Genomic DNA, 24,403 nt, shown 5'->3' with positions numbered 1-24,403 from the left:
CACTTGAAACCTGAAAAGTTTAATGGTTATGCATGTAAAACTCAAAGTGCATGGGGTTGCCACACCAACCTTTAGGTTCGATTCGCCCCCACCAATACACTATTAAAAAAACAGTGTTTTCGGACGGAAGCTTATTTGTCTGAATTTTTCGGACGTATTTGGGACAGTTTTAAAGGAGAGAAATTTTCGTCCAAATCCGTCCCAAAATCGTCTGAAATTTTTATGGCATGTTCAAACAAGGTTTTTTCGCACGAATTTCCTTAAAAAAACAAATCCGTCCCAAATCTCTGTGAAATTTTGAAACGGATTTCGGACGGCTAATATTTGAAGGTTTTAATTTTATTTTTTAATTTGGAAAATTTCATATCTCGCTTCTCACTTAGAATTTGTACGTGTGTTGCTTTGCTCTCAAAACCACTTTCCCTCTTTCATAACCCTAAAATTAATTTCACAATCAACTTCTCAATCTCTTCAATCAATTTCTTCCAAAAACGCTCTCAAGCTCTTCAATCACGTTTTCAATCTCTAAAATCACGTCTCAAGCTCTTCAAGGTTTGCTTCTCTTCTCTTCAGATCTCAGTTTGGATTCTCAGTTTTTTTTTTAATTTCTCAAGCTTTTTAAGGTATTACCATTCACTCTCTCTATTATAATATGTGTTCTCTTCAACAAATCAACCATGTTCCCATAAACTTGTACCTGATTCTTGGTTCAATTTTAGGGTTTATTTTGTTTTACTTATTAGGGTTTTTAGTGTGCTTTACCACCTAGACCTGGATTCATGTTTGCTGTTGAAATATATATTGTTAAATTTTGGTCTTTCATTTAGTTAAGTTATGGGTTTTTTATATGGTCTGAGTTTAAGTGAGTGCTCTGACATTGTTTCTGCATAGTTTTATCGTCGAGTTATCACAAGTTTTTCTCCTTTTGACTTTGTTTATTTTGTAGAATTTATTGACACTGAGCTAAATGAAAGTGAATTGTATACGTTTCCATTGGAATAAAGTTGGACATGTATTAGGACTTTTATGTTTTTTGAAGCATAAATTTGGACAATCAGGCCTTTTATACACAGTAAGAAGCATAAATTTGTTAGGAAATTTATTTTTATCAGTCTGGAAATTTGTCAAGAAGCATAAATTCGAATTAGTATCTGGTCTCAGCACTGAATTGTACAATGTTAAAAAGACAGCAACAATTGACTTAGATGTTCTTGCTAGTTCTGTTTCAAATCCATACGAGGGAATGGTTAGGCTGAAACAACTAGTGGAAAATGAGTTGCATGAGGATGAATGAGTCATAATTTTGTGATGTCTATGAAGTTGTTCTTGCAATATGTGGATGGAAATTTGAAGGAGTTAAGAGGAGATGAAGATAGAGTTATACAGCATGTTAAAGAAATAACAGAATATTTTCATGGAGATGTTACTATAGAGGATAATCCACTTAGGATATTTGTTATTGTGAGAGATTTTATGGGAATGTTGGATAATGTTTGTAAAGAGCTTAGAAGGTCTAAAACTCCACGTACACAAATCCTCTTGCTCCTTTCAGATAGATTAGACTTAGACCTTACTTACACTTAATTTCATGTGTGTGTTCATAGGAATTAATTGAAATTTTCAAACAACTTGAGTGTAACTTTAATTTCATTTTATGGACTTTTGGTATATGTGGACTTCATATTCTTTTACCTTTATTTTATGGTGCTAGTGGCTACTTTTGTTAAAGTGTGTAGTGTGTAAATATGCAATGCTTGTATAGGTAAGCTTCTCTCATCACTTATGTGACCCTGCACGTTAGCTTTATAACTTAGTAAATGAATTATTGTTTCATAAAAGACAAGTTAATGTGTCATCTTAATATATAATACGAAGGTTCACAATGCATGCCTAATATGAAACCCTAAACCTAATTTATATCTCACAATTACCTTTGTGTCCTCCTGTCTTTTTTGAGGGTTTTGAAAAATATTTATGAAAAAACTTTGGAATAATATGAAAAATATCTATGAAAAATATTCAAACTCATGACATATTGGTTACTTCAAAGCATTTTGACCACCAAGCCACTTACTGTTTTTGTGATATCATTTGGCTTCCACTACATGATATCCAACATTAAACTCCCTTTTCTAAAAACCAATTAATTCTTTTTCCTTTCTTTCCAAACGGTTTTGAACCCTTTTTTCTCCTTCCCAATCTAAACCCAAAAGTTTGTGATTTTCAACCATTTTTTCCCTTCATACCATAGTAGTTAATAGCGGATAGCGGCGCGTAGCGGCCGACCCCAAAAATGCTATAGCGGGATAGCGCCTAGCGCTATGACCGCTATTTCATATAACTTTTTGGACAAATTATATAAATAATACTATAAACTTCTCTCAAAAAAAATATAAATAATACTATAAATTATAAACAAACATATATCACTTGTAACTTCTGAGTTGTCCCAACTGAGTTGTAACCAAGTCTGCCACTTCATTACATTCACAAAGTGTCTCAATGCATTTATGCAAACCTCTCAGCAATTTGGGATCTGTCTCAATTTCTGGTTTGCTATAAAAGTATTTAGGATTGATTGAACACCAGAAGCTGGGATCCTTCCAGTGATTAAATTGCCAAACAATGTCAAGATTATCACCAGTCCACTTATGTCTTTGAGCACATGAGTCAACAGACACAGAGTTTGATTGAACACCAGAAGCGGAAGCTGCCATGACTGTGTTGTCCACAAAAACAACAAAAATAAGGAAACAGAGAGCAGAATAGAGGATGAACAAAACAGAGGATGCTTTTTAGGGTACAGATCTGATGCTTTTGAGAGAAGATTTAATGAAGAGAGGAAGTTTTTTGAGAGAGCAGATGCGTACAGATCTGAAAGGCGCCGTAAAGAATGAAAGAAGGAAGAGAGAAACTGAAGTTATTAATTAGGGTGTGACGAAAATGACAAAAATACCCTTGTTTTTTTATTTAAAACCAAGGAGAATCTTGTATTTTCACGTAAAATGAAATAGCGGTGCAAGAGTGCAAAACCGCTATGCAGTGTTGCGGCCGCTATTGCGCCGCTATCTCATAACGCTACGCCATGGCTTATTGCATAGCGGTCCTGGACCGCACCGCACCGCGCGGCCGCTATTGGCCGCTATAGCGCCGCTATTAACTACTATGCTTCATACAGTAACTTTTTTCCAAAAATTTGTTCATTGTTTAAACATGTCGACAACTAATGATATAGTCAATCTGATGCTTATATATGAAAATCGAAATAAACCATCTCTTTTACTTTATCTGTATCATCTCTTTTTTTTTCAACTTCAATACACCATTTTTTTTTCATTGTTCCATCTCCCTCTCTCTCACTTCTCTGTTCACTATCACCATTCATTATCCACACCATCAGTGCAGTAACCAAACAATCATCACTAACCAACCGTCACCGTCGTCACCGTTAACAAACCATCGTCGCGGTCAACTTTCATCACGTCATTACCATCACCGCCATGACAATGACTCCGTCGCCGGCAGTCCCCTTGATCCCCTCTAGCGATCTCATCCTTGATGTACTTTCGTTTCTTCCTATAAGATCTTTTCTTCGATTCAGGTATGTAAGTAAGTGTTGGAACACCCTAATTTCCGACCCCACCTTTGTGAAATTGCATCACCAGAAATCACAATCACAAACACGAAATTCACCCTTCCCATTGCAGGTTGAAGAATTCAGGTGGTGGTTGCGGTTATGAAAATAGACCAATGCCTCTTCTGCTGCTATCATCTATATTTAAGTTTTTTTTTTTTAGCTTTTAACTGAATCATTGAGGAATTAAATAACTTCGAATTATGTTGTCCGTAGGAAAGAAACTAATAGAAGGTATGTATGTTCTCTCTAATCTGTTTCTCTAATCATGGTTGTGTGATATCCGGTGTTCATTCTTTTGCAAATAAATTTCCTGTAGCATCTGATTCAGTTAACTATCTATTTTGATTGTGTCTTCTTTGGTTTTTTCAACTTTCAAACTTCCTTGAGATGGACTAGACATGAGAATGTTGTGATTGTTAATCTTTTATTGTTTATTTGATAAAATTTTGTCTACACATTTTGCAGATGGGGAACAATTGTTTCATTGTGTTTATAAAAAAGTTGTTTCATTGTGATTATAGTAGAACGTGCTAAAACTACTATTACTTAATTCATATATTGCATTTACCCATGTCTGTTGTCATGTCCAGTAGAAAGAATGGAGTTTATCCTGTTAGGTTAGTTTGTTTATTTTTTCATTACTTCTAACACTACTGAATTGAACATTTATAATTTTGTTATCTAATGACATAAACCTTTTGATTGTTCTGATTTTTTTTTTAATTCTTACCTTTTGATGTTCTAAACTTTTTTTTTTTAATTTGTAGGTTCTAATGAAGGTGCACACAGTTATAGTTACTTGAATCTGAAGAGAAAAAGAGCACGAGTATTGAAAGGTCCATATTTAGTTACACTGATATCACCACTTCGTATCCGTTAAGTATAACTAATTTCCTAAATCTCTGTGAAGCGATAACTGACAATATATTTTCTCTGCAACATACTCTATTATACGATTGAAAAAAAACATCAGATTAAAACCTTACACTGCAACTCATTGTAACTACAAAATGCATGCGATCAGTTCAGCTTATGTTTTAAAGTTTGGTGACTGTTAAACCATAGTAGTTACAGTACACATAATATTTTCTGCTAAACTTTGTCACTTAATGCTGAACAGGACGCTATTTGACATCTTAGTATAGTAAATTGCTGACTGATCTCTATTATGTTATCATTCCGACAACCTTCTATGAACAACGTACCTTATTATAATCTCATTGCTTATGACATTATTACCATCAATCATAACTTCATATCTGTTACGTATAGCTAATATTCTAATTTTTCAAGAAGCAAGAACTGATGCAATTATTCACTGCAAGATAATCTAAGAAACCATGTTATCTTATCCATCAGTGCATCTAATATCTTAAATTGCGGTGACTGTTAAACCAAGATTGCAGTTACAAGGCACAAAATGCATTCAAATAAACTTTGCCTACTTTCTCCTAGAAAGGAAATTTTTTGACATCTACCCATAGTCAATTCATAACTGATCTCAAGTTAGTTATTATTCAAATCAAAATTCTATGTTTCCCTATGTAGCGGCGAGTATCCAAAATGATTAAGATATTCGTTTCGAACAACTATTCGAAAACTAATCTTTGTGGACAAACTACCATATATTTAATGTCAGTTTCAACAAATGAAACACCTGTATTTGTTAGTATATGGTGGAGATGGTTCTCATATTTTAGATTGCGGCGAATTTTTGAATCATTCAAATCATCCTAAATACAAAGTTGTTTACAAGGAAATGATTTGTTTTTAAGTTGTATTATTATTTTTAACATTGTATTTGCACAAATAGATTATGAATTAACAGTATAATTGAATATTTTGTTTGTCATCAATATGACCCGTGCGGCAGCACGGGTACAAGGTCTAGTTGTTGAAATATAAGGATGGCAAATTATTGGTGGAACTATAAATAGTATGCTTTTTGGAGTTGTTAGGTTGAAAGATGAGGTGAAATTGAAAAGGTAAAAATAGCAATGTGTGCAAGTTTTGTCATTGTCTAGCCCTTAATTGTGGCAATTCGAGTTAGCTTTATTATAACTTTGTTGTGTTTTGTGTTGATCCTGTGTGATGATGGTCTTCAAACATTTGGTCTATTTTAGAGTTAAAAGACCTTTTAGAATGTTTATTTGTTAATGTTTCTTGTTTTACTTTCTTTTTTGGTTATTGGTTCTACTCATGACATTAAATTAAATTACAGGAAAGAATTTTTGCTTCAACGAGTCACGCGTGGCTTATTATCTTGAACAAGAACCTCACCCATCATCCTCCAAAAGCTTGAACCACCTTTTCTAGAGTATGTTCCATATTCCATTATCTTCAATTGGTTTCTTTATGTGAGAATTTTGCTGTGACTCTTCTATCTGTTCATGGGGGATGTTTTCAATTAGCAGTCGTACATATAGCTACAGTAATTTGATGTTATTGATCATGCTTATGAATTTTACTACTGATTGTTACCATCACAGAATCAGGAAGATTTAAATTTTACTAAGAAATACATGAGATGTGATTAATAGCAATAATAGACTCATTTAAGCATGATCAATAAAACGAAGATTTAAACATGAATGGCTTTTTGCAAAGTAATCATGGGGGAAATAAAAAAAATGCATGAATTCTCAGACAACTACATTTTTATAGGATGTCAAATGATGCATCAAGATGTAAGATTAGTTGCAATGAGCGTGTTAGACACTATGATCAAGAACAAAGATGCATTCTTAAGTAAAGATTAAGAACACGAGATAATTAGAGTTCTCGATTCTATCAAGGATTGGAAAAGTTAATGCCAAGGGAGAATGGAAAGAATATAATTGCATAATTACTTACTGTGTTGATTCTTGCTGATTAAGACGAGGTAGAAGATCTTGTTGGGAAGACAATGGTTGCTGTCATTGTGCAATTAGACAAAGTTGTGAGAATATTAATTGACAGCATAGAAATTCCAAATAACTTATCATAGGCATGCAATGGGTGCAGATCCTCTTCATTTGGTGAGAAAATTGCAATCTCAATTTCTATTTCTAAAAACATGACACGTGGAAAACTAGACATCAATGGTTATGATTTATTCTAGGATTATTTTATTTTATTTTACTTAATAACAGAACATAAAAAATCACGCCACTTCTTTCTGGAAAACACTCCTCTTTCTCTCTCATTTGGACTTTGGAGTACACAAAACCTGGAAAATTTCTTAAACCCATTTTCTATAATGCTACCGTCGACCACACCTCATCGCTCCATCATTTCCGTCATTGATTCCCCTTTGTATTATTAAAGGTGGCTACCAATTGGTCTGTGTATATCTCATCTCATGTTCAACCCAAGCCATGATGACAACTCAAATTAGTTATGATTTAATATTAATATAACCCAAAACAGCAAGTCTATGAGACTGCAGGCACAACACATATAATTTAACACAAGAATTTGAGGAGATTAAGATTGAAATTTGAGGCATTTAAATGCAATTACAACACAACCGTTCGAGGAAATAAATTCGGACATTTGGCTACAAGTGATGGCATGCTGTAATACAACGGGCGACAGAAACAGGTGAAGGTCGTTGTGCCGATGGGGAAGGGAAAAATGTTGGAGATGAAGAGTGTGGTTGCGGGCAAGAAAGGGTCGTGGATGAAGCAGTTTTTGTTTTGTTTTTTTGGGTCTCAAACAAATACTGTTTTAATTGTTCAAAATAAATCAAAGCCTTTGATATTTAACTTTTCCACGTGTCATGTTTTTAGGAATAGAAATTGAGATTGCAATTTTCTCACCAAATGGAGAGGATCTACACCCGCATGCAATATAGCTTTTCTTTATCAGAATATACATGTTTTAAACAATCAAAATTTCTGCTATGATGTCCTTGTTTAGTTAGATAATTTATCTCAAAGAAATTACATACAAACATCAGCAACAACATTTAAAAACCTGATATTCTAAACATCAAGCCACATACTTATTAATGTAAAAAGCGATATAAAATCATATAATCAACCCTATGCTTGAGATAGAACATTCATTTAAATCCTTCTACTTGCAATGTCTCGGGTTGTGAAGACAAACAAAGGAATCCTGGATTTTGAATCTCTTCTATGAGAAAACTCAAATCAGCTTTGCCATTTTCTTCGCCATTACGACCACCAAACAAAAAAGTAAAAAAGATATTAGAAGAATATAAGAAATACATGCACATTGCATTTTGTGTTAGGACTAGGCACAAAAAGTAGTTACCTGATGTAACATCTCGATTGTTCGCTAGATTTATTTTATTATTTATTTATGTGTGTTATATGTTCTCGTATGTGATTAATTGCCTCTGTGTGTATTTTTGGGCGGGAATTGTAGAATTCAGTGTTAGAAGGGTATTTTAGTCATTTTGGACTCAGGGGTATTTTGGTCATTTTGAGAGTAGGGGTAATTTTGTAATTCTGTTGAGGATTATTTTTAATGCCTTGTGAGAGTTGTATTTTACTAAGTGCTAGGGAGTTGTAGTAATTTATTTTAATTACCGGTAGTTGACCGTTAGTATTACATTTTACCGTTAAGTGAGTAGTAACATTTTGGGTTAGAATAGAAATGGGTTAGGCCCATTAAGACTTTGTGAGTTAAGCCCAATTAGGTGAGCCTATATAAACTCTTGTTAGTGGAGAGAATAGGTTTTCACCAACATTTTCATTTGAGTAGAGATAGAGATAGAGAGAAGATAAGGGTTGAAGAGGAAGAACAAGAGAAAGGGGTTGGAGACTAGAGCTAGAAGAGGAATTCATCATCTAGGAGCTAAATTGAGGCTTGGGTTAGAGATTCTTGGTGCTAGAGGTAAGAGGGTTAGAATTCAACCATAATTCATAACTTTATCTTTTTACCCATTTTGTGAAATTGATGAATTGAACCTAATTGTTGTTTTTTCGTGCATGATTGTTGTTGTTATGTTTGAGAACATGATTTTTATGATAATTGTGTTAGTATGAGAATTAACATGATGAAATGCATAAATATTGGTATATTGTGTTCTTGAGCAAATTTGTTGAGAAATAAAGTTGTGGTGTTGATTGGTGCATGAATTTGTGTTCATTAGTTGTTGTTATTGATTTGGAACATGTGGTTGTTGAATGGATACTTTGGGTATCAAGATTGAGGAATTGATGATGATAATTGTTGTTGTGGTTGAAAGTTGTAAAAGTTGGTGAGTTGATGAATTTTGATGATTTGATGTTGTAATCTCAAAACTTGTGTATAATTGAGTGTTCTATAGTGTATATGACCTGTAAACACGTTTTGGGTTGAGTTTTGAGGTTTGGGAAGATCAAATTGGGGGTTTTTGGGTGAAAATAGGTTGAAACCCGAAAGTTGAAAGTCTGGAAAACAGACTGCACGCTAAAGCGTGCGGTAAGCGTGCAGAACCCAGACTTACGGCTTTTTGGACGCTTAAGCGAGCGTTGGATGCTTAAGTGTGTTGGGTCCTGTACAACCATTTTTGACTTTTCATTTGTGAACCTTGGGATCTATCCGAGCATTTTCTAACACTTCTTTCAACCTCTATAAACACAGTTTGCATCTATAATCCTACTAGAGTGACATTTGAATCGAATTGGATTGATTTTGAAAGATTGAGCTTGAAACTTGAAAATGGTCAAGAACACGGACTTTTCGAAACTTGATTCTTTTCAAGGAAACCAAGTGGGATTATACTTGAATAATGTTTATATGATATTTAATGATGATTACAACTGGTTCCATGGATTAATTACTTGTTTTACCTTGAAAACTTAGAATTTTGGAAAAGTGGCAAAAGTGAGACGAACTTCGTGATTTTTGTGAATTCTTCATATGTGGCCGATGAAATGCTTATGTAACCTCTACTGCACACATATGTGACTTGTGAGAATGCAAAGCATAGGCAATTGAGCTTGTTAAATTGGCTTTGGTTCATAACTTCTAATATTTCCAAAATTGTGAAATGTGAGACTAACTTGTGCAAACTCGCTTTAAAGTTCCTTTGATTGATGAACCCTTTTGTAAATGGATTTCTATGATTAATTATAGACTTGTTAATGGATGTCGGATGATGGTGATATTGTTGATTGTGTATATGTCAAGTTGTGGTGAATTGTTGCCTAGTACATATATACTAAATGTTGGTGATGGTGTGGTGATTTGTTGTGTGAACATATGCATTTGTAGTCGAGTCATATGTTCATGCATTAATGACTGATGGTGGTGGATTTTATATCCAATTGAGGTGATTAAGATGTTTTTGTTGCATCGGAGGTGACGATTGGAGGAGACTTGGTACCACATGCATCTAGATGAGTCTAGATACATTGCATATATTTTTGGTGAATTGAAATGCATTAAATTGTGCATGATGATTAAATTGTTAATTGATAATTGACATGGTGTAAATTGTGATATGTGTACGATACACTTGTTGATGAACTTGGAATGATGATATTGATTGCTTGGAGTGATATGAATGTTGTGAATACTTGTGAGTATATGTATGATTTGTTATTCATCGTTCTTGAATATATTTTTCATTTCCAATGTTCTTCTTAATTCTAATATGGATTATGATGATGTAATGCTAACCCTCAGTGGTTTACCACCTACCTTTTCGTATGGACGGGTAGATGGAGTGCATGATGCTTAGTTTGTATGCCTGATGTTGTCGAGGAGTGGAGTTCCTCTTTTATGTGCAAGTGTGTAGATTAGGGCTCTGATCTAGGGTTGTACTTGCATGCTAGATTCTGTTTTGACTATGTAATTTTGGAGTTGAGATATTGATTGTATCTGAGAGACGTATTTATTATCATGAGATTTGGAGATGTTATTCATATGGTTATATATGTTCCGTTGCTATGTTTATGAAACTTGATAATTTATACATGTATGTCGTTTCGTTTTGACGACGTAGCATCTATTTCTAGAATATATTTGTATATTCGCGCGTTTTACCGCTTATTAGAAGTAGGATGTTACACCTGACCCAAAGCTTATGGGTGGGAAGGTATAAATTCTTGTAGGGCAGGTTGATCATGCACTAATTGGGTCGATAAATTAGAATTTGGCATAACATGTCCACCCAACAGGCTATCAACACTTGCCAAATCAATTCTTTCTAAGACAATAGGTTCGCGCTGTATATAATCATCATCATTCTCACTAGCGATTGATCTTCTTATGTTACCATGGTAACCTTCAACTGCATTGACTCATATCAATTACAACACCATTAGTCACAATATGGTAAATTTATAGTTAATCCAAGCCTTAGAAGCATTACTTAGACATGAGCCCTGTACTATTTATAGTTACAAATTACTATAATAATCACACTTTAAAAGATATTTTTTAAAAAACAAATAAGTTAACAAGAGATGTGGATTGTCGAGTAACAATATTCTAGTGTTAGAACTTACTTCCTGTAAAAGACCAAGGATTGGGAAGTGGAGTAGTATTTGGTAACGAATTCGTTACCAAATACTACTCCACTTCCCAATCCTTGGTCTTTTACAGGAAGTAAGTTCTAACACTAGAATATTGTTACTCGACAATCCACATCTCTTGTTAACTTATTTGTTTTTTAAAAAATATCTTTTAAAGTGTGATTATTATAGTAATTTGTAACTATAAATAGTATGAGGCTTATGTCTAAGTAATGCTTCTAAGGCTTGGAGTAACTATAAATTTACCATATTGTGACTAATGGTGTTGTAATTGATATGAGTCAATGCAGTTGAAGGTTACCATGGTAACATAAGAAGATCAATCGCTAGTGAGAATGATGATGATTATATACAGCGCGAACCTATTGTCTTAGAAAGAATTGATTTGGCCAGTGTTGATAGCCTATTGGGTGGACATGTTATGCCAAATGCTAATTTATCGACCCAATTAGTGTAAGATCAACCTGCCCTACAAGAATTTATACCTTCCCACCCATAAGCTTTGGGGTCAGGTAACTACTTTTCGTGCCTAGTACTAACACAAAATGCAATCTGCATGTATTTCTTGTATTCTTCTAATATCTTTTTTACTTTTTAGTTTGGTGGTCGTAATGGCGAAGAAAATGGCAAGGCTGATTTAAGTTTTTAGAAGAGATTCAAAATACAGGATTCCTTTGCTTGTCTTCACAACCGGAGACAATGCAGGTAGAAGGATTTCAATGAATGTTCTATCTCAAGCATAGGGTTGATTATATGATTTTATATCTCTTCTTACATTAATTAGTATGTGGCGTTATGCTCAGAATATTGGGTTTATAAATGTTGCTGCTGATGTTTGTATGTAATTTATTTGAGATAAATTATCTAACTAAACAAGGACATCATAGCATAAATTTTGATTGTTTAAAACATGATATATTCTGATAAAGAAAAGCTATATTGCATGCCTATGATAAGTTATTTGGATTTTCTATGCTGTCAATTAATATTTTCACAACTTTGTCTAATTGCACAATGACAACAATCATTGTCTTCCCAACAAGATCTTCAACCTCGTCTTAATCAACAAGAATCAACACAGTAAGTAATTATGCTTTTATATTCTTTCCATTCTCCCTTGGCATTAAATTTTCCAATCCTTGATAGAATCGAGAACTTTAATTATCTCGTGTTCTTAATCTTTACTGAAGAATGCATCTTTTACTTTGCAATTAATTATCTCGTGTTCTTAAACTTTAATTTCCCATTGCAATTAATCTTACATCTTGATGCATCATTTGACATCCTATTAAAATGTAGTTGTTTGAGAATTCATGCATTTTTTTATTTCTCCCATGATTACTATGCAAAAAGGCATTCATGTTTAAAACTTCGTTTTACTGATCATGCTTAAATTAGTCTATTATTGCTATTAATCACGTCTCAGGTATTTCCTAGTAAAATTTAAATCCTCCTGATTCTCTATTTTAAAAGTTATCACTAAAAGTAATTTGATTGATGAGTTTGGCCTAGCTAGATATATGTTGTACTGATGTTTTGTGGTTGTTGCTACTGGTTTGTGTTTGATTGTTGTTATCTTGTATTTTGCTTTGTCTTGGAATTTCCTTTTGGTTAGAGTTATCTTTCCAAACCTCTTTACCTCTTGGCTAATTACTTTTTGAGGGCAGTTGATGTCGCCCTTGTTCCTGCTAGTGCACTTGAGTGTGTATCTGTTTGTCTTGCATTCAAGTAGGTCATCTTTTGAACAAAGTATTACTCAAATTTCTGTTAATTTACTTTTGAGTATTGACTAGTGAACAATTCAGTCATGTTATTTTTGTGATATATTGTGCTAGAACATTGAGCACATATATGAATCTAGTTTGTATAATTTTGTTTTAGCCAATGAGCATTTGTTTACTCTTGCATTATTATTTATTTTTATTTGAATCTAGTATGTATTATTGAATATGAATTTTAGGATTTTAATTTATCTCAAACTCATTAAAATAAATTAATTTTGTTGCAATTCTGTAAAAAATAAAAGCTTATAATCTCTCTCGAAAAGCGTGGTAAATATTTTAAGGTTCCGTAATTTCGTCTGAAAATCGTTGGAAAATTTGTCTGAATATTGTAGGAAAGTGAACTCAATACAGTCCGAAAATCGTAGGAAATTAAACTTAATTTCGTCCGATAACCGTTGGAAAATAAACTTAATTCCTTCTAAAATCCGTAGGAAATTAAATTTAATTCCGTCTGAAATCCATAGGAAATTATATTTAATTCCGTCCGAATGCGTCTGAAATCTATTCCAATGTCCCACAAACTTAAACTTTAGAGTTTGTGTGAAAAACGTGCGAAATCCGTCAGAAACATTTTTCTGACGGAATTTGGGACAAAATTATGATTTGCGACGCGGCCTTTTCGGACAACGTCCTATCAGTCCGAAAACACATTTTCGTTCGAATTCCGTGGGAATTGTCCGTAAATTCCGTCCCACAACCGTTTGAAATTTCGTCCAAAAATGACCTTTTTTTAGTAGTGATAACTATATATTGGATGCAATAGGAATGACCAGCGAATCCCCTTCAGATACTATGAGTTCCTTAATGTGTATTGCACAACCACACCAAGCGTATCTCCTAGCAGTATTTTACAGATTTATGGTTCCAGTAATTCACTCATGCTTTAGAGAATTGATGGATGATTTAGAGTAAGAGAATGAAGGAGAATTATGTTGTTAATGTAACAAAATTCCTATTTTGTGTGTGGTTGTGCCAAACTAATGCCCAAATTTCAAGCATTTATAGTGCATTATATGACCCTTCACATGAGAGAAATCACCCATTTGACTTGAATTAATGTTATGGTTCATTAATCACCCTTTTGCTAAAGGTTATGATCATATACACTTGAATCAATGCAAAGGTTCATTAAGCTCCCTTTTTGCCAAAGGTTCCAATGTATATGAAAGATTCTCATGAAGAGTACAACTTTTGGTTCTAAGGTGATTCCATTATTTTGCAACTAAGAATTCTGGATACATCCTCTAACCAAATAGGAGATATATCAACACCAAATAACAGACATTTATGGGAGTTAACTTTAAGGTCTCAAATTAATTTAAAAAGGAAAAGCCATGCTTTGTTTTTTATTTAAAAAGGGGAAAAGCCATGCTTTTTTTTATTTAAAAAGGAGAAAAGCCATGCTTTTTTTTTTATTTAAAAAGGAAAAGCCATGCTTTTTTTTTTTTGTGGTGTCTAGGGTTCGAACCCCGGAACTTGCATATATTATGCATTGTCCTTACCAACTGAGCTAAGCTCACAAATTGTAATTTTTGACCAAGATTTCTCACAAAAAATGAGAGTATCAACATCCACAAAAAAGGAGCTTGCGAGGATATTAATCAACATCGTCATGTAATTGCTCACAAGTCATTTTTCAATAATCTTTTGTTGCTCGCATTCCCACTAGTGTTTTCTTCCGTGACTGTTTTTCTTCACACTTTTGTTGTTTGACTCACATTATTATTTTTAGGAAGAGCAAGGTTTACGTAAAAGGAATTATGGTATTAGCAATAACTAGTATTATAGAAGGATAAAAACAGCAGCTAGTATTACAAGTAAACAAATTAGAGGCACTAGACAAAGGTCTTGGTGGGCTGCCCCTTCTACCGAGACTAGATTGAATTGGTCACTCAGATCTATACGGCTAAATTATGTATTTGATTCCTTAACTTACTTCTGATTTTTAGTTTGATACTATAATTATAATTAATTGTTGTTACGTTGAAGTCCTTTAACGTTGTTTTTATAAGTCAAATTCGTCTATTTCTGTTAACTTTTAACCTCAATGTATAAGGGGGGCTAATATTGCACGTGATTCACCAAATATCACATTAATTTTAACCGTTTGATCTTTTTGTTGAAAAGACAATCACTACCTCATGTATCTCTACTAGATCTAATATTGCATCACCAATACGTAATTTTTCTTTACCTTTCTTCATCCTTTCATGAAAAAATTAATAGGATCTAATGAAGTTTATTGGACATCAAGCATCAAGTATCTTTAACTTGGTCCTCAATTATCTCTAAATAATATCTAATAATTTATACAATGAATATTTTATATTCTAATAATATCTAATAATTTATGCAATGAATATTTTATATTCTAATACACCCCGTAGTCGAAACTGGAGGTTGCCGAATGTTGAGACTATCTCTGAAATCATCAAACAACTGCAGCGGAAGGCCCTTGGTAAATATGTCAGCTATTTGATAACGAGACGGAACATGTAAGACCCTTACTTGACCTTTAGCAACCTTGTCACACACGAAGTGAATATCCATTTCAATATGTTTTGTGCATTGATGTTTGATGAGATTTCCTGACAAATAAACAGCGCTGACGTTGTCACAGTAGAATAGAGTAGCTTTTGTGACCGGACACTGAAGTTCTAATAGTAAGTTTTGAATCCAACATGATTCAAGAACAACATTAGCAACACCACGATACTCTGCTTCAACACTAGAACGAGATAAGATTGGTTGTCTTTTTGCTGACCAAGATACCAAATTATCCCCAAGATACACAATACCCAGAAGTGGATCTCCTAGTATCTGAACACCCTCCCCAGTTCGCATCAGTATAAGTGGTGAGTGTATAAACTAGGGAGGATAGATATGTAGGCCGTGGGTTAACTTTTACCCTTAATGTACCTAATAATCCGCTTCAAGGCAGTCATGTGTTGTGTTCGTGGATCATGCATCAAAAGACACACTTGTTGGGCAACATAAGTAATATCAGGCCTAGTGAAAGTTAAATATTGCAATGCACCTACAAGACTTCGATACTCAATGGGATCATGATATGGATTTCCTGAGACTCCACTTAGCTTTGCTTTAGAATATAAAATTATCTAATTACTTTAACTAATGGAAATGGCATTAAGGGAACTAAATGTAACAACGAGCTTGTTGATTATTTAGACATTTCAAATATCACCTGAAAATGGAATGAAGTAGCTCATTTGTTCATTTCTTTGTTTGTTTGGCGTTTGTTAAGTAGTAGGATTCTCAAGAAGGATAATTTGTTTTGGTGCGGAGTTATTCAGTCAGATTCTAAAATTTGTCTCGGTAGTTATGGTTTGGAGGAAAGTGTCGATCATATATATATTTTTTTTGGATTGTGCATATTTTGGGAGAATCTGACCTCTCGTGACCAAATGCAATGGTTTGGTCACGTGACCAACTAAGAATTACTCCTCCTCCCAATCAAATTTTTTCTATATGCATGAACAGGAAATCATACCCCTAACTACATGTTTAAGGGGGTCAAGTCCCCTACCACTTGATGTTATTGAAAAATAAAAGAATTATATATTTTCAATTACTTTATGTTGTTATAGATTTTCTCTTTTCGGGGTGGAGAAGCTAAGTCAAGCAATAAACTAAAAAATAAAAATTAAAATAAAGAATTTTGTGGAGTTATACGGTTTCATAAATTCCCCTTTGTGTAGTATATGTTTTTGGACATAAGAGAGAGAGAGAGAGAGTAGTATGTTTTTGGTTTACTTGTACAGTTTTGGTCCTATACGCATTTCACTGGACGATTGAAACAAGGGAAATTTTCACCATTTTCCTTCTGAAATTTTGCATCTGTACAAAATTTCCCGATGCATAGAAAGAACACAAGTGAAGTGTTTATCATTGACACGCTATCTATCATAATGTAAGACTAATTTATATTTTGTCTTAATAGATGTATTAGGCCATGATGGTACATGCAAAGAATAGAAAAATAAATTCATGTTATTAATTAATTGAACTTTTATTCATATATTCATCAATCATATGCATTGCATAGTAACATGATCAAGTCCTATAAATACCTAGCCTGGCAACGAACAGCAAAAACACAAAACAACTACATCCTCTTATACATATAATAATTAATTAACAACCATGTCAACTAGATCCCTCACCATATTCATCATTGCTCATGTGTGGCTCTTTATGATCACAACATCAGTTGCACAAATTGTCATAGACACAAGTGGCGAACCTGTTGAGGACGATGAGGAGTACTTCATCAGGCCCGCTATCACAGGCAATGGAGGAGGTTCCATTTTGGTCACCAGAAATGGGCCATGTCCTTTGCACGTTGGTCTTGACAACAGTGAAGGTGCACTTGGAGTGGCTGTGAAATTCACTCCTTTTGCTCCTCGTCATGATGATGACGATGATGATGTGAGGCTTAACAGAGACTTGAGAGTAACATTTCAAGGTTTCACAGGTTGTGGGCAGTCGACAGATTGGAGGTTGGGTGAGAAGGACGCAACGAGTGGAAGGAGGCTGATTGTTACCGGAAGAGATAATGGTGCAGCATCACATGGTAACTTTTTTAGGATTGTGCAGACCCAATCTGGTGGTATCTATAACATCCAATGGTGCCCTACAGAGGCGTGCCCTAGTTGTAAGGTACAATGTGGGACTGTTGGTGTTATTCGTGAGAATGGCAAGATTCTGTTGGCCCTTGATGGTGGTGCCCTTCCAGTTGTGTTCCAGAAAGAATGATTGTTAGTACAATGCTGAAGTTTGTTTATGTGGTGTGTTTATGTACTTCTCCTTGTTGCTCTAAATGTAAGGTTAATAAACATATATATGTAAGGTTATCGTTACAATCATTGAACCAGTGAAAGGGAGACTTTTATTCTGGTTGATTTGATTCAAGTATATATACAATAAAGCTTTGAACTGTTATGTATCTTCTTTGTTTACTAAAGAAGTATTGTTGTCCTAACTCCTAATTACAATTATAATGATAATGATGATGAAATGTTCGAAGCAAAAGTGAAAATATATTAAAATAAAAGTAGTTGTGATATTTGTATAACCATTTGTGACAACTTTTATGACATTTTTATTTTTTCTCTTACTTTTTCTCTCTTATTGACAAAAACAATGAAGAGAAAAAACGGAAGAGACATATTTAGAGCACAATGTTAGAACAAGAGAGTTGTCAAAAAATTGCCACAAAAAAACGTACAAATATCATTTCTCAAATAAAAAAGAAGACAAATACTTGAGGGATAACCGAAAAGAACTTGAATATATTCATTTAAGCAAACCCTAAAGGGTTATACAAACATTAACAACATAAAAATGGAACAACCATAATGGTGATGGGCAAACAACCCGAAATATATAATATACATAACTCAAGAAACATCCACCGCGAGTACCAGTACAACCCAAAAAACCCGCATAGAGGGGGAAACCAGACTGTAAAAAAAAGATGGCATGTGAATGAGTATAGTACATGAAGTTTAGAGAGTGAACTCGATCGCCATTATTGTAGATGATCCACAACCAATAGCTCACCACGACTATAGCATGAGGAGTCTCGAAGTAACTTGAAACCCATGTCACATAGAGATCGCTCTTTCAAACAAACACTCAAACCCAGGAAAACCCGGATCCAAGCTAAAAATATCATAAAATTAATCCAATCATGTAGAGAAACCATAACCCAACAACGAAATTGTAGTGAACGCAGCGGTGGAACGACTAGCACGTAAACGACCACTTGTACATCTCAGTTGGGGTTGATGATAACTAAACATCAAATGACCTTTAGATCTTGAAGATAACCAATAACCTAACTAGTGAAATCAAACCAAAATCCAACAAACAAAGAGAAGAAACAAATTTAGACTGAACCAACTATAAGCAAAAATTGACCCGGGTTAAGGAGACGAATCCGGTTGAAACAATTGCCTTCAGGAGCGTCTAAGCTTCAACAACGACTCTTTGATGTGCTGGCAATTTCACAACGTCTCTTTCACACCTCTATATAAAGGAGTGAAGACTTAGAGATTTGGTAATGCTGAACGAAAGACTCACAACATTTTTACAAGTGCCAAACCTCTGCTAAAATTGTTCTGCATTCACTTAGAATTTCTGTGTCTCAAGTTTTATCTTAGAAATTCTTAAGTCTTAGAGTCTGTCTCTGTTTTGTATTGTGAGCACCTCTGATTGTATATCAAGTGTTCAACCTTAAACAATTTTCTGTGTAATTTTGTTTAGAAGTCTCTTGCAGTTGTGCTTGAGCATAGAAGTCTCTTGATTGTGTTCTTGAGCATAGGAAGACTCTTGCAAAGTGTGCTTGAGCAATTGTAATCTGATATTACATTTAGTGAAATCTCCTTGGAAGTGCAAGGGGGACTGGACTACTTCCGGATTGTGCAAGGAACCAGTATAATTGCTTTGTGTCTTTCTTCTTCTTCTTCTCTCTCTCTCTCTCTCTCTCTCTCTTTCTCTCTCTCTCTGTTTTATTCCGCTGCGTGTAGATTCTGATTATCACTTCAGAAGCGGTATCACTTAGATTCTGATCAGTGTGTTCAGTTTTTAGGAGAAACGAAGAATTTTCCAAAACACAATTCAACCCCCCTTCTTGTGTTTTTGTCACCTTCAGGGTCCATTTTAATATAATCAAAATGTGAATGCATATTTTTCGCTATTTTTTATTCACAATTTCATTAACATGTAGTTTTAAGCCCTACTATAAATTATGAAAATACCCAGAATAAAATTAAAATATGTGAAAAATTACTAAAGTCAATTAGGTATGTTTACTTAAAAGTGAATTTTAATTTACTCTAATAAAAATAATAATGATAATAATAATCTATACTATATATATATATAAAGAAAAGAACCCCTTTCAACACTTTTGGGCTAACTTTTACTCTTTCCAAAAACGCCCTCAATTTTCAATACAAATAACACATGTGACAAATAGATAAGAATAAATTTAAATGTTAAAAAAAATGTAACAAACACGATATGAATATATATATATATATATATATATATATATATATATATATATATTCATATGTCTGGTTTTTTTTCCTTTATCATTTAAAAAGTGTATCAAACTAGATGAATATATTTATACTTATTTTTTCATTATCCCAATTATAGTCTTAAACAATTTTTATATAATAAAGATTGTTGTCGGTATCATTAAAAAAAAAAGAATTTAGATAATATTTATATTGTTGGTGTCATTGAAATAGATAATCATGATTAGTTTGGTTTATTATAACTTGAAAGCAACAAACATTTATGTCTTGTAGCGTGGATACAAAACAGAGTAGTAAAACTAATCTTCTGCTGTTTATCACTTAGTTATAATAAGTGTCCTATGAAGGACATTCTTTCACCAATGGTCGTTGTTGAAAGTACATTCTTGATATGAATACACTAATAGTTTTACTTTCAATAGTGTTATGGTGGTTGAAAGTACATTCTTGATGGCATAACCCGTCTGTTTGTCTCGGTTTATCACTTAGTTTGTCATGTCTTCTTTCGTATGTCTCTTGTTTTTTTGGATCATTGTTCGCCGATGTTTTTGAATTCTCTCTTTATACACCTTGTGCTGGTTAAGATTTGATTGCTAATTTTAAATAGACTTTATTTTGGCTCCTTAAAAAAAATTACGAGATCAAAATGAAAATCATAAATAAGTTAAAAGATCAAATATATAATTTAACCGATCCATAAACACTAAATATGATTCTTAGTATTGGGCGTGAGCTTGAAATGTATGAGAGTAATGTGAAGTGTGAACATAAATAAAGTATGAGCTTGCTTGGAGAGGATGAGAGTAATGTGAACATATAGTTTTAGAGTAATGATATTTTGACATCCATTTGATGACAACTTTGTTGACAACCTTGTTTTTCTCACTTCTTATTGGTCAAAAACAATGGAGAGAGAAAAAGGAAGAGAAAGGATAACAATATCATGTGAGTATGAGAGAGAAAGTTGTCTAAAAGTTGTCAAAAAGTGGTTGTCAAAATATCATTTCTCATAGTTTTAGCATGATATCATAAAACGTATGTGAGAACTTTATTTTTATTTATTTCTTATAACATAGACATAAAGGACAGAAAAAACCAAAATGTCGGCGAGTGGGCGAGTATATTCATTTTCTCCTTGACCATAAACATATTTTTTTCTCCTTAGATTTCTCTGTCCTTTTATGGAACTTTCATTTTTAATTGGACGAGAAAGCTTCATCACAGTGCATTCGAAAACGAAAGTTTCGTAGTTATTAATCAACACCACTATTCCACCACGTCTTAATCATATATTTTGAAGGTACCACGTTTTATTATGCTAACAAGTTACAGGGACTTGCTTTTGGGGTGAGTCATAGCATGCCATGCTATAACATCATCTTGACAATTTATAGAGACTTTATTTACACAATAGACTTTAGAATAAATTACACAAGAGGTCCTTCAAATTATTTAATTATAAAAAATTGTGCCTTTAAATATTTTTTGTATCACTTAGGTTTTTAAGTTATTAATTGTAATTTTTAGGTCATGAGAAACTCACATTAATTTTTAATATGTAAAATTCCCTAAATTGTAACCACTAAATAATTTAAAGGACCTAATTGATACGAAAAAGACGTAAATGACCAACTTGTTACAATTAATTAACCGAAATAAACTAAATTATACAAAATAAACTTAAAAAACCAATTTATTACAATTAAATAACTTAAAGAATATTTGCCGTAATTTATCCTAGACTTTACTATAGTTACATAATAACATTTATCCTAGACTTTGCTATAGGTACGTAATAACAAATGCCTTAAGTTTGAAGGAAGTAATGTGAACAGATAGTGTTAGCTTGCTTGAAGAGGGTTAGAGTAATGTGAACATATGTATTATAATGATACCTTAAATTAAAACGTGCGAGAGAGAGAGTGTGTTTATTTTTATCTATTTATTATAACATAGACAAAAAGGACAGTAAAATCCAAAATGTCGGCGGGGGGCAAGTATATAGAATTTTCATTTTTAAGCGGATAAGAAATTGCAGTTGAAAAAGAAAGTTTTCATGAGTACGTATATATCTACTCTCCTTTCACTTCTCTTGGTCTTTTTGTATGGAATTTTCATTTCTTAGTTGATAAGAAAGTTTCATAGTTGCATTTGAAAAAGAAATTTTTCATGAGTATTAGTATATGCATATCTACTCTCCTTTTGCTTCTCTTTGTCCTTTTTGTATGGAATTTAATTTGTAAGTTGATAAGGAAGTTGCATAGTTGCATTCGAAATAGAAGGTTTTCATGAGTATAGCATATACATATTTTATCTCCGAGCAATGATATTTGAACAACCATTTGCTAACAACTTTTATGACAACCTCCGTTTTCTCTCTTTTCATTGGTCAAAAACAATGAAGAGAGAAAAAGAAAGAGAGACAGAGTAAGAATATAATGTGAGTATGAGAGAGAAAATTACTAAAAATTCTCAAAAAAGGTTGTACAAATATCATTTCTCTTTATCTCCTTTCATTTGGAAGGTACCACGTTTAATTATTGTAATAATTTTTTTGAAGATGCATTTTATTATTTTAATAAAATGAAAGGAACTTACTTTTGGCCTTAGGGGTGGGTCATCTCATGCTAACATCATCTTGACTAGACTTTCTTTAATTGAGAAATTTACACTGATTTTCTATTTTAACGTTGAAAGGGATTTGATTTAGTTTGCTTTTTATATTAAAATTCCGTATTATTGTTTTTTTAAGATATTCGTGCACGGAAATTCATCCAACACCTCACTTTTATATACAGAATTTGTTAGATTTTGATATTTGTACATATTGTAATGTAAATTAGTTACTTAAAATCACACTATAGATGTGTGAACTAAAGAAAGAGGTAATCAATATATCAATATAGTCTCAAGTAACAACAACAAACACACATGTCTAATTGTGAAATAACACCACACGTATAATCAAAGCAAACATGATAAGAAAGAAGAGAGAACAATACACCAATATTTGTTTACCTACTTCAGACAAATTTAATCTAACATCTTGGGGAGAGAGCAACTCTCCAATCCACTATAAAATGAGTGATACATAAATGTTAAAGAAATTAGTTTCCAAGCTCACAAAGAACAAATTCTAATCTCTATCCATTTTTCAAAGTCACTCAAAACCGATAATGAATCATAAGAGAAAACAATAAAGAAAACTTTTTCATCATTCCTTCAATGAGATATTACTACCTAAGTTGTTTGTGAAGTGTCTCCCTTTGCCAATAACCTCACCCAAATACACTCCACCCTAAAGTTCTCTCCGTTGGTTTTGCTAAGACACTCTCTCTTCAAGCCTTGCAGAAAATTGAAGAATGAAGTCTTATGTAATGTTCAAACGCAGACAAAACCGTGTACCTTTTGATGGATAAGGTGCAAGATCAAGTACTGCTGCACAATCTGAAAGAACCTTTAAATACAAATCTTCACATCCAGAAGATCAAATCATTAGCAACAAGAATAGTAAATACAAGATCATCATAAATTTCATGAAAACCTTTGCTAATGTAACTAGGTTGGAAGCAATAAGATTACTACTATCATATATTGTAAACGACGATATCATTCTATATCATGGATATTAAAAATGCTTTCTTAAATTGTGTAACTTTTTAAGAAATGTATGTTAACCAACCACCTGAATTTCAAGATTTAAAACATCTAGAGTAATTTGTGTATAAATTTAAAAAGTTACTATAAGGTTTAAAACAAGCTCCCAGAGCATCGTACAACAGACTTAATAATTTTTTTTGAAAAATGGTTTTACTCGTGGTCTAGTTGACACAACTTTCTTCAAAAAGACCTTAAAGAATGATATATATTTTATTTGTTTAAATATATGTTGATGATATAATCTTTTGTTCTACTAATGAAACCATGTGCAAGGAATTTTATAAGCCGATCCATGCATAGTTTGAGATGAGTATGAAAGGACAATTGAAATTCTTCCTTGGCGTTCAAATCAATCAATGCAAAGACAGAGTATATGTTCATTAGTCTAAATACATAACGAAACTTTTGAAGCAATTCAACCTACTTGATTCTAAATTAATGACTACTTTTATGCATTGAACGTAAATTTAATCTAAGCAAGGATGATATAATCAGTAAAGTAGATCAAAAAGGTATACAAAGGCATGATAGGTTTTGTTCTCTACCTAACCGCGTCCAGACCCGATATCTTATTTAGTTTTTGCTTGTATGTTAGGTTCCAATCAGATCCTAGAGAAACTCATTTAACTATTGTAAGAGAATCTTGGTTTCCTTGATAAAAAATCGAAAGATTACAAGCTAGTTGGGTTTTGCGAGGCTCGCTATGCTGGAGATGAAATTGAAAGAAAAAGCACCAACATAGGTTTTCAATTCATTGGAGAAAATCTGATCTTCTAG

The 24,403-nt window shown here is 33.1% G+C and overlaps 1 long non-coding RNA gene and 1 pseudogene across 1 annotated transcript; both read left to right on the top strand.

The window, feature by feature from the left end:
- Positions 1-387: 387 nt before the first annotated feature.
- On the top strand, positions 388-6,174 carry LOC146935650 (uncharacterized). Its single transcript, XR_015030300.1, has 3 exons — positions 388-552; positions 4,405-4,473; positions 5,859-6,174. It is a non-coding gene; the product is annotated as an uncharacterized LOC146935650 (long non-coding RNA).
- Positions 6,175-16,967: 10,793 nt separating this feature from the next.
- Positions 16,968-17,855, top strand: LOC146935649 (kunitz type trypsin inhibitor 104 pseudogene; annotated as a pseudogene).
- Positions 17,856-24,403: the final 6,548 nt, after the last annotated feature.

The sequence above is a fragment of the Medicago sativa genome, chromosome 3, assembly GCF_051527215.1.
Source record: "Medicago sativa cultivar Bolivia chromosome 3, Bolivia_mono, whole genome shotgun sequence".
NCBI classification, from domain to species: Eukaryota; Viridiplantae; Streptophyta; class Magnoliopsida; order Fabales; family Fabaceae; genus Medicago; species Medicago sativa.
The sequence above is the reverse complement of the archived record's forward strand: the minus strand, read 5'-3'. Positions and strand labels throughout refer to the sequence as shown.